General features: G+C 36.5%; 1 protein-coding gene across 11 annotated transcripts in view; it reads right to left on the bottom strand.

The window, feature by feature from the left end:
* Nucleotides 1–12,316, bottom strand: part of Vps13a (vacuolar protein sorting 13 homolog A) — a 230,136-nt gene that overhangs the window by 148,038 nt on the left and 69,782 nt on the right. The gene's annotated exons all lie outside the window — the stretch shown is intronic.

The raw sequence follows: 12,316 nt of genomic DNA on the forward strand, positions 1-12,316 counted from the left end.
CAGTGTATGACAAAAAGTCCTAGGTTTAGACCCCAACAACACTACATAAAGCTATGCATTGTAGATCATGCCATTAATCCTAACATTTGTGACAGGAGGCAGAGAGATAACAAATCTGTGTCATCTTTGGCTACACAGAAAGTTCTAGGCCTGCTTGGGCTACCTGAGAGCCAGTCTAAAAAAAAAGGAAGAAGTGGTTTTACAGAAGTAATATGCTCAAAGTATATTATATACTAGTATAATAATTATTTTTAAAGTAAGTACTTTTTTAAGTTTTTTGCTAAGTATGATTGTGGAGCTCCTATAGTAACTTCCTTGGGAAACTGTAAGGATTCTGAGATCTGTTTTAAGCTGAAAATTTACTTAGCTCAGAAACCAGCTCAAGGACATCTTTGAGAAGCAAGCCCAAAGCCTGATATTAAGAACTGAGCAAAGTGTTCCAGCATAGGCCCCAGGCTCCAAAAAGCCAGCTCATGCACTAAGAACAGATCCCAGTCCCACTGCCTGGGGCCTCCCAAACAGTTCAAGCTAATCAACTGTCTCACTTATCCAGAGGGCTCCTCAGTTATTGGTTCATAATTCACGTGTTTCCACTACTTTGGCTATTTGTCCCTGTGCTTTTTCCAATCGTGGCCTCAACATCTCTTGTTCATACAATCCCTTTTCTCTCTCTCTCTCTCCCTTCTCTCTCTCTCTCTCTCTCTCTCCCTCTCCCTCTCCCTCTCCCTCTCTCTCTCGCTGACTGGACTTCCAGAGCTCCACCTGGGGCCTAGCCATGGATCTCTGCATCCGCTTCCATCAGTCACTGGATGCGAGTTCTATCATGACAGTTAGGGTGTGTGGCCATCCAATCATTAGAGTAGGTCAGTTCAGGCTTTCTCTTGACAATTGCCAGTAGTCTATTGTGGAGGTATTTTTGTGGATTTCTGGGAACCTCTCTAGCACTTTGCTTTTCTATTCCCATGGGGTCATTTATCATGGTATCTCTTTCCTTGTTCTCCCTCTCTGTTCTTGATCCAGCTGGGATCTCCCACTCCCCAAAGCTCTCTTTTCCCCAACCCTTGCTCTCCATTCGTCCAGTTTGCTCATGTAGATGTCATCCATTTCTCTGTCATTGGGCGATCCCTGTGTCTTTCTTAGGGTCCTCTTTACTAAGTAGCCTCCCTGGAGTTGTGAGTAGCAGTCTAGTCATCCTTTGTTTTACACCTAGTATCCACCTATGAGTGAGTACATACCATGTTTGTCTTTCTGAGTCAGGGTTACCTCACTCAGGATGACTTTTTCTAGATCCATCCATTTGCCTGCAAACCTCATGATGTCATTGTTTTTCTCTGCTGAGTAGTAGTACTCCATTATGTATATGTACCACATTTTATTTATCCATTCTTCAGTTGAAGGGCATCTAGGTTGTTTCTAGGTTCTGGCTATTACAAACAATGCTGCTATGAACATAGCTGAGCATGTGGCCTTGTGGTATGATTGAGCATTCCTTGGGACATTTTGCTCAGCCTGGGTGAAGGGAGGAGGGGACTGGACCTGCCTCGACTGAATCTACCAGGCTCAGCTGAATCCCAAAGGAAGTCCTTGCCCTGGAGGAGGTGGGAATGGAGGGTGGATTGAGGGGAGGGCTGGGGAGGGGAGGGAGGACAGGGGTATCCATGGCTGATATGTAAAATTAAATTATAAAATTAGAAAAATCATTATTAAAAAAAGAACTGAGAAGCATACACTGTTATTTTAATTTTTAATGATATTTCAGCAAATACACTATTTAGGAAAATTAACTAATAAAAACATATAATGCAGTTTAAACAAAACAAGACTTGGAAGGTAAGGCAGATGAATCTCTATGAGTTCTGCAGACAGATCTCTGAGTTCCAGGACAGCCAAGGCTACCTTGTGAGACACTGTCTCCAAGAAAAAGTAAATCAATATAAATAACACAACTGAATCTTTCACCAATATTATGAAACAAAACATTAATATATCTGACCTAGAAGAATCCTACTTTTTTTTTTATTTTTTTATTTTTTGAGACAGGATTTCTCTGTGTAGCTTTGCTCCTTTCTTGGAACTCACTCTGTAGCCTAGGCTGGCCTCAAACTCACAGAGATCTACCTGGCTCTGCTTCCTGAGTGCTGAGATTAAAGGCATGCGCCACCACCACCCGGCTGAATCCTACATATTCTTTATTGATCACATTCCCTATCACCACCAAATACAATATTGTTTTTATCTGGTTGTTTGAATTTAACCTCCTACAAAAGACTTTCTAAACAAAATAAGCCTTTCTAAGTCATAGAAAAGACTACTGCAACATACATTTTTCTATGGCATCCTAATTAAAATAAACTTAAATTTACTCATAATGATGGCTTATCAAATTTTCCCTATTAAATTGCATTACACATGTAAATAAGTCAGAATGTACAGTAGTGGCACACATACCTTTGTGGCAACCAACAGCTCTCTACTTGAACTGAAGATCTGCTCAAGAAGAAAATCATGCCTGGTAATATAAACTACCAATTACCCAGGCCTACTGAAGTCATAGATGTCTGAGAACCCATAGCCATCATTTTAAACCAGCATAATCCCTAACCACATTCTAAACATTTGTCCTTATATCCACTGATAAATGTAGTCCTCAGCCCTCAGCAAGGTACTTGTCTTTACAATAGATGAAGGCCATTACAAAAAACCACAAACAATTAAAATGAAGAGTGTGGAGCTCAGTCCTAATAGATATATCTACAAAACAAATCTTGCACCTAAATTTCAGAGAAAACACCAAAGGAGGGGGCAGAAAGATTATATAAGCCAAAGGACCAGAGAGTTTGCTCTGAGACTGTGCCTTTTAGTAATGTCAGAACCTGCATCTGTAATGGCTCATCAACATGGCTACCTAAACATGAGCTGAATAAGAACAAGAGTAACAATAAAATAATAATAAAGTGGACAAGGGAAAGATGACAACACTCAAAGCCTACAAGAACTACAAGCAACTATGGAATGCTGAGAGTGAGAGAAACAGACTTCTCCAGGGAAGAGCACACCAATTGGTTATCCAATAATGGTCCTCCCTGAAAACGTATGTACAAGCTAGTATTATACAGACTAAGTAATATTTAGGAATATATTTATGTATATGCATTATATGGATATATGTGCATACACATAAAAATTTATGAAAGAAGAGGCCTTAAATAAGAGAACAAGTAGGCATAAATGAGAAAGTTTAAAGGGTGAAAACAGAAGAGAAAAATGATATAATTATATTAGCTCAAAAATATAAGAAATAATTGGAAAATGGTCAGTGCATATTTTTCTACAACTCTTGGGAGGAAAAAAACGTCTGTTTACAGATTTTTGATTTTACTTTCAAGCCAGTCTAAGGATATTTGAACATGCCTTTAATACTTATATGTAAAACTTTTCCAACTAGAATTGTGTATGGTTACTTCTAATAAGTACTATCAAATTGTCTTCAGCAGTGATTTCAAGTTTACACTGATATCAGCAGAGAATAGATTTTATATGGATCTTTATTCACAAATACTTATGGGTTTTCAAAGATTTTAATTTTGTGAATCTTACCACAAGTTAATTACAATTTTGCAGTAGGTTCTCATAGCACCACAAACTACTTGTTTTCTCTTCCAGAAAGTCTCTTCATTCAGGGGCAAGATAGCAATACAATTCTTGAACTATAGCTACTCGATAGGAATATATAAAACCTAAGAAAAAGCTCACTAAATTTTTAAAGAAAAAACAAAGTCATGAATCCAGGAGCTAGAGCCATATAAAGAACACTAAAACAAGAGAGAAGACTTCTTCATTCTTCCTGTGATCATGAGATGTTGTCTTAGGAACAACCTCTGTTTCCACTTCTAAAGTTTTCAAGTTTATTAACTACGTTTTTGAGAACTACTGTTCTATTACATCCCCTTTTATATTTGTTAGGTCAGAAAATGCAGGTTTTAATAAACTGATGCAACAATTGACAACTATTCCTATCCACTATCCTCTGAATACCACAACATTTTCATAGAAGGTAGCCATCACTCCTCACTGCTGTGTGTATCTGTATTTATTTTTTTCCTGAGTGGGTCTGTCCTAATTTGGGTTCTATTGTTGGGATAAAACAGTGAGTAAAACCAGCTTGGAAAGGAAAAAAGCTTATTTACTTCATCTATCACTTCCAGGTAACAGTCCATCACTGAGGTAAGTTATGGCAGAAACTTAAAGCAAGAAACTGAGGACATAAATGAAAACTTAAGACATGGAGGAATGCTGCTCCCTAGCTTGCTTTCTTTAACTCAGGACCACCTTTCCAGAGCTGGACACCCAGTGGCATGAGCCCTCCCACATCATTAACCAAGAAAAATGACACACAGTCTTGCCTACAGATCAAGCAGATGAGGGCATTTTCTCAAATGAGTTTCTGTCTTCCTAAGATGACTCTGGCTTGGGTCAAGTTGACAAAAACTAACCAGCACAAACTTCACTGTATTTTTAATCCATTTCTTTATTGATAATTACATTTTCACAGCTTTTTAATATTATAAATAACTCTACTATGAGCCTTCTAGCCTATATCTCTGTGTGGCCACACATTTTCATTTCTCTTGTATAAAAATGTAGAATTCTTAAATCACACAGTAAATACGTATTTAACTTTATTTAACAAAATTACCAAAGGGGTTACAGATAGTACCAATGAATGATTGTAAATTCTCATCATGTCAATACCTCAACATGGGGATATCTTTTTAAAAATTTTAGCTATTCTAATCATTCTTTGTTTGTTTTGGTTTTTCCGAGACAGGGTTTCTCTGTGTAGTTTTGGTGCCTGTCCTGGATCTCGCTCTGTAGACCAGGCTGGCCTCAAACTCACAGCTATCTGCCTGGCTCTGCCTCCTGAGTACTGGGATTAAAGGCGTGCGCCACCACAGCCCGGCCTAATCTTTCTTTAATGGTAATTAAATATTCATTTTCCAAGTTGTTAATTAAGTTGACATCTTTTCATATTATCTATTTCCCTTATTTATTAAGCTGCTGATCTTACATATTTTAGATGCAAGTAATTTGGAAGATAAATACATTATAAGGATTTTTTTTTCTTTTGTACATGAAAACATAGATGACCTGACTTTGCTTTATGTTTTTAATTTTAAAAAGTAGTAGTAGTAGTTGTGTGTGTGTGTGTGTGTGTGTGTGTGTGTGTGTGTGTGTGTGTGCAGGTGTGCTTATGTAGGTCAGAGGACAGCTTAGTGTTGGATCTCTCCAACATGACTACAGTGGTGTGAAGGAGAATGGCTCCATATGTTCTTAGGTTTGGATACTTGGTCTCCAATGGGTAAAATTGTTTCACAAGAATTAGGAGGTATGGCTTTTATTGGAGGTTTGTCACTGGGGGCAGCCCTTAATGTTTCAAAAGCCCATGCCATTCTGTGTGTCTCTCTGCCTAATGATGATGATAGTGGTTGTCATAAGACATAAGCTCTCAGTTACTACTTTAGCAGCATGCCCACCTGTTGCCACCATGCTTCTTGACATGATAGTCACAGACTAACCCCTCTGAAACTGTAAGCAAGCTCCCAATAAACTCTTTCTTCTCTAAGTTGCCTTGGCTGTGGTGTTTCGTCATAGCAGTAAAAAAGTAACTAAGACAATAACCATGTAAGTCCTAGAGACTGCATCAGGTCCCCATGGGCGCTGCAACAAACACCTTTACCCGTTGGGCCATCTCACTGGCTCTTTCTCTTCTTTTTAACAGCCTTTGAAAAAAACGAAAATTTAAATTTCCATAATGTCCAATTGCTTTTTTTTTTATGTTGTAAATTTTAAGGTATTTGTTGCAAGTATATGTGCTGTTTTCCTTGTATTTGTTTTGTTGTTTTGGTTCAACAAAGTTCACATCTTTGGCCTTTACATTTACATCTGTGCTCTATTTCAGGTTTGACTATCTACATGGTGTGACTGAGAGGCTGCAAGTTCATTTATTTTCCATATGATGGACCACTGCCATGGTCAGTGAACAGTAATACTGAGGAGAAATATGTTTCTGAGCAGTATGCCTCAAGTATGTTCAAAAGAGTAAATATTGTCTGAGGACAATGAGGTAAAAGACAAGTGACCATAGTTGTTGTAAGACCAAGGAAAGAGTTGAACACCAGAATTTGCTGGGAGTGTTAGAAGTGTGGTCAAGGCTGGCCGGAAGCCTGGTGCATCCCTATAACTTGGATCATAAGAAATAAAAGTTTATACTGCTCAGGCAAAAAATAGTTTCAAACAAAACTGGAATGTATATAACTTTATCTCAAGCTAGTATCAAAACTGTCAGGCAGTGACTTAAGAGCAGTCAGGTACAGCTGAAAACCTACATCTATTTTGTCAACACACATGCTATCATCCAGTATTTGCTGTTAAATTTACATGAAAAATGCTGAGTACAATTAGTCTAATTCTTAAGGGCCTACAAATTGTGGAAAGATAAATGTGCACTGACTTCAACTTAAAGTCATCAGCTGCATCCACACCTAACAGGGAGTAACCATACCCTTTGAAACTTTGAAGCTGGAAACTAACTTCTCTCTAGCTATCCAAGTTCTAGATGACAATTTCTTCCAATATAAGGCTGTGTATGACACTACAGAAATCTGTTATTCTATGTGGTCACCACCATCAATAACCTTAGGTAGATGTGTTGTTGGTTGTTTTTGCTTTTATTCTTTGGAGAGCCTGCCACCCAGCTCCCAAATAAATACATACACAGAGGATTATTCTTAATTACAAATGCCTGGCCTTAGCTTGGCTTGTTCCTAGCCAGCTTTTCCCAACTTAAATTATCCCATTTATCTTTTGCCTCTGGGGTTTTATCTTTGTCTATAAAATAGATAAAGATTTCTTTCTTACTCTGTTACCAGTTTTGTAGCTGGGTGGCTGGCCCCTGATGTCCTCCTCTTTCTTCTCTTGCTCCTTCTTCACTCCCAGATTTCTCCTTCTATTCATTCTCTCTGCCTGCCAGCCCCAACTATCCTTTCTCCTGCCTCACTATTGGCCATTTAGCTCTTTATTAGACCATCAGTTGTTTCAGACAGGCAAAGTAACACAGCTTCACAGAATTAAACAAAAGCAACAAAAAAGAATGCAACGTATCTTTGCATACTTAAACAAATGTTCCACAGCATAAATAAATGTGATACGTCTTAAAATAATATTCTACAACACAGATGTTCTATATAACTTGTAGCTCCTACTTTATCACTTGTGACTTTATCTTGTACTCTGACATTACAAAGACAGTTCAAACTTCATGAGCCAAATGCTAACTTCAAACCTTTTTATTTCATCTTCATCTCCTCTCTTAGCCTTCACAGAATTTAAAAAGTTCATGCTATTGCTCCAAACTGGGCTTTTTGACTTTGGAATGTTGCAACCAGTTTGACCTTCTACTCTTAATAAACAAAACTCCAAATCAGCAATGAGACTTGTTCTAGCTAGTTTTATGTCAACTTGGCACAGGTTGCAGTCATCTGAGAGGAGGGAATCTGAGTTGAGAGAATGTCTCCAAAAGTTCTTGCTGTAGGAATTAGTTGTGTAACAGTTTCCCCAAGAGATCAAAACATTCCATCCTGCAGAAAGATCCTTGAGCAGGAAAGTAAACAACTCAAAATAGCTTCAGGAAGTCCTTGAATCTGATCAGAATCACTAGGCCCCTCCCTGCCACAATAAGCAATAAAAGCTGAGAGTCCTTCTCAGACTGAATGAATGAAGCTGAGCTGCAAAGACCCTGAGACCAGACCAGCTGCTTGAAAGAAACAGAAAACAGCTCAACTGCCTAGAAGTTAAGACCAACTGAGGCACTGGAAAGGACACCCTACAACCTTTTGAGCTGCCTGGAGGCTCTGCAGTGTGCTGCAGATTCACAAGTTTGTGAGCTGTCACACCTGCTAGAGTTGGCTTTTGTGGTACAGCTATCTTTGAGTCATTTCTGCTCCTGTAAGTAATTCCTCATACAACTGAAAATAAACCCCAATAAAACTCAGGGTTCACTACATGAGTGAACTTTGACTTAGTGAATTAGACTTTAGTGGTATTTATACTTTGGTCTGCTCACTATCTGAGATGAGTAGATATGTCTGTTGCATCATCCCAGGAAAGGTTTTGTCACACAACAGAAAGTCTGTAGGGCATTTTCTTAATTAGTGATTGATGTGGGAGAATTAGCCCTCTGTGTGTGGTGCCACCCCTGAGTTGGGGTCCTGGGTTAATATAGGGAAGCAGGCTGAGCAAGCCTTAAGAAGCAAGCCAGGAAGCAGCACTCCTCCATGACCTCCACAAGCTCCTGACTCCAGGTTTCTGCCCTGTTTGAGTACCTGCCCTGATTTTCGTCAATGATAGACTATAATGCCTTGACCTCCTTCAATGATGGACCATGATGTAGAAATGTAAGCCAAATAAACTCCTCCCCAACCTGCTTTTGTTTATGATATTTCATCACAACAATTATAACCCTAACTAAGATAAGAATGTTTTACTTTCTTACAATCTATGAGTCCCTCAGAAGCATCCTTTGAGTTCACAACATGGCTAACTGGCACAAGATAGCTAGCTTTCAGCTTATCTTCTTTGGACATGTCTTCTCTACAAAGCTTAATAACTTCCAAGTTTTTACTTAATAAGAAGCATGAGCATTTATTTATTTAAATTTATTTAAAGCATTTATTTAAATACTTTCAGACTATTATATGGTTATCGATTGGTCTAGTATCACTATTACTGAACCTCAGGGACTAGGAAACATTTCCCAACTTACTTTATGAGATTAACATTCTCTTTAAGATACTACACAAAGAAAGTAGGATCTAATACCTGTTAAGAACAAACACTAAAGCCTCAATTTCTAAAAAAAATATACAATATGTTGAGCAATTCTAATTTGAAATCTAAAGTGCGTCAAAATACAAACATATATGAAGATAAAAAGGACCCTACTTGTAGAACATTCTATACCTGATTACATGTGATGTATCACAGTCAAAATTCAGTCACAAAAAGACATTGCATAAAATTACATTCAGGTATGTATAATGTGGATCTAAAGCATATATAAATTCTGTTTGATCTTGTATCCTACATCTAAAATACCTCAGATATTTGTAATATTCTAAAATGGAAAAACAAAAACAAGCAATGAAATTCAAAGCACTTCTAGTCACAAGTACTTCAGAGAAGGTATACATCTAAAAATGGAGTATCTGAATTGGCCTAAAATTAGAAATTTCTATATTTTTCTTAGTAACTAACAAATGCATAAACCAGAAAAGATTTTGGGGTGTATTCACCATATAACTTATGGCTATCATTATATTTTCATAAACATATATACATTTTGATGTTTTTCATTCCCCAGTTATCCTCTCCTACATACCTCACGCTCCTGTTAGTCACTTCCCTTTTCTGAAATCTGAAACTTTCTGAGCAGTGATATGATAAGGTTTCAGATTTTGAAGCATTTTGGAATTTTATAAGTAAGAATGATCAATTGAAAAAATCTAAAAAAATATTTTAACATTGAAAGAAAAAAAAAGAAAAGAAAAAGACCAAATCTGAAATTTAAAATATTTCTAATACTAACCAACTTAGGATAAAAGACATTCAACCTTGTTATTATCAAATAGACAATATACAGGATGTATCAAAGATGAGATGTAATTTAGAATGCAAAACTAATCAATTCACCATATTAACAGACTAAAGGAACAAAGCATAAAATTATCTTAATAGATTCAGAAATAGCATCCCAGTATCTATCACAGAGAAAAGCTCAGAGAACTAGAAATAGAGGGCAATTTGTTAATTTGGTAAAGAATGTCCAAGAAAAGCCTACATTATCATATTGAATAAGAAAAGACTAAATGGAGCCCTGTCTGTAGGTCCAGGTCAGCAGCAATCCAGTCCACTGGTAACAAAATTGCTTCCTTCCTTGAATCTTGCACCAAGACCAATGGGTTTGTGACACATGATGATCTCAGAATCACCCAGAGGACATGACTCTCCTCTTTTGCTCAAGGATAATGTGTGCTTGTAGCTATTCAGCAGTACTCTCATGCTGTGGGATGGTCTGTATGTCAAATTACTCTGATTGGTCAATAAATAAAACACTGATTGGCCAGTAGCTAGGCATGAAGTATAGGCGGGACTAACAGAGAGGAGAAAAGAAACAACAGGAAGGCGAATAGAGACACTGCCAGCCACCGCCAGGACAAGCAGCATGTGAAGACACTGGTAAGCCACAAGCCATGTGGCAAGGTATAAATTTATAGAAATGGATTAATTTAAGCTATAAGAACAGTTAGCAAGAAGCCTGCCATGGCCATACATTTGTAAGCAATATAAGTCTCTGTGTTTACTTGGTTGGGTCTGAGTGGCTGTGGGACTGGTGGGTGACAAAGATTTGTCCTGACTGTGGGCAAGGCAGGAAAAGTCTAGCTACACTCTCATGTTGTATTTAATTTTTAAAGTTCTACACCTCCCTTTCTGTTCCCTTTAGTTCAAGTGAGGCATGTTTAGTTGGTTTAATCTCCCTTTTATCCCTAGCTTCTGAGATGAATGCTTGAATCTGTGACATATATTTCTTTAATCAAATCGTCTCAGAACACTCCTGATGCCCCCCTCAAATAACATGTTCTTATTTTTTGCATTACAGATAAACTAACCAGTTTCCAAATCTTTAAGATTTGGTTCCTTTTTTATACACACAGTGGTTTTGTTTTTGTTTCCTTCATTAACACCTCTCAATGTTCTAATAACAATATATATATATAATAACTATATATAATATTATTATATATTATATATAATAACAATATATGATATTATATATATTATATATATAATAACAATATATAATAACTATATATATATAATAACTATATATATATATCATACCTTTCATAGTTTAATAATCACATCAACTAACTATTTAAGTTCATCACTTAGAAGTTCTACATTCCACAATAAATAAAGACAGCTCAGCTAGATTTCTGCCAATTTATAATAAGGACTTCTGTTTAAGATATTAAAAAAACATGTTTGCAATTTTTATTATAGTCCTCACCAGAAGGAACTTTTAAACACATGTTTATAAATAATTTCTTCAAGATGAAAATGTAGGATTTTTCTAACACGTGCCTTGAAATTCTTTCAACTGTTACAATGCCAGTTTTAAGTGTTACTACTGCAACAACTCACTTTCTTGGTACCAAAATCTGCATGAGACTGCCAGGGCTACCATTAAAAAAAAAAAAAAAAAAAAAAAATCACAGAATCAATGGTTAAAACCACAGTAAGTATTTTCTTACAATTCTGGAAGCAGGAAGGTCAAGATTAAGGTATTATAAAACAAGTTTTTTGAAGCATCTATATTTAGCCTGCAAAGAGCCTTCTTCTTGCTGCATCCTCACTTAGCCTTTGCTGTGTGCACATGTATTCTGGTATCTCTTTTTATTCCTAATTTCCTTTTATGAAGCCACCAATCAGTCCCAAATTAGGGCCTATCCTAATGGTCTTATTTTAACTTAATCACTGTTTTAAAGTCCTTACTTCCAAAGCAGTCACAATTTAAGATATAGATGTAGGTAGGGGTTAAGGTTCCATATATGAATTCAGAGGGAAAACAATCAGGGCCCAAACAGTATGTAGAAACCTAGCAAATTATATGTACTAAATACATGTTTAAGTTATAACCTACCCCCAAAACACTAAAATGACATACTGGAGAAATATACTTTTAGAGTGAACTGGAAGATATAGTAGTGCTAAGACTTAAATTCTCAATAGTATTATTTAGTAAATAATACTATCCTTACCAAACTCATCAAGACTTAGATGGAAATTGACAATTTGATTATAGAAGTAAAATTATCAAAGCTATTGGAAAAAAAATGGAAATCTTACCCTGCCTATTTAAAGTACTTACTATGAAACTATTTGTATAATTATGACAGGTTTCTACTGAAAAAAAAAGATATAAATGCAAAAGATAGACAGCAGTCACTGAAAAAGAAAAGAAACAGACACAAGCATATATAATCAGCTCAAGAGGAATATATAAAAAATAAAACTGATATAATTAAACAAATGTAAAACTAGACTGAAGATGTTAAAAGATTACATTAAAATATTAACATAAAATTCGCATATACTTATAAAGTAACTCTAAGACTACTGCGTTTTTAGACTGCAACACAAGAAAAAAAAATCTCTCTATTTCATTATTAGGTGAAGGTTTCAGAGATACCACATTTAA

This window comes from Peromyscus maniculatus, chromosome 1 (genome assembly GCF_049852395.1).
Source record: "Peromyscus maniculatus bairdii isolate BWxNUB_F1_BW_parent chromosome 1, HU_Pman_BW_mat_3.1, whole genome shotgun sequence".
Taxonomy (NCBI): Eukaryota; Metazoa; Chordata; class Mammalia; order Rodentia; family Cricetidae; genus Peromyscus; species Peromyscus maniculatus.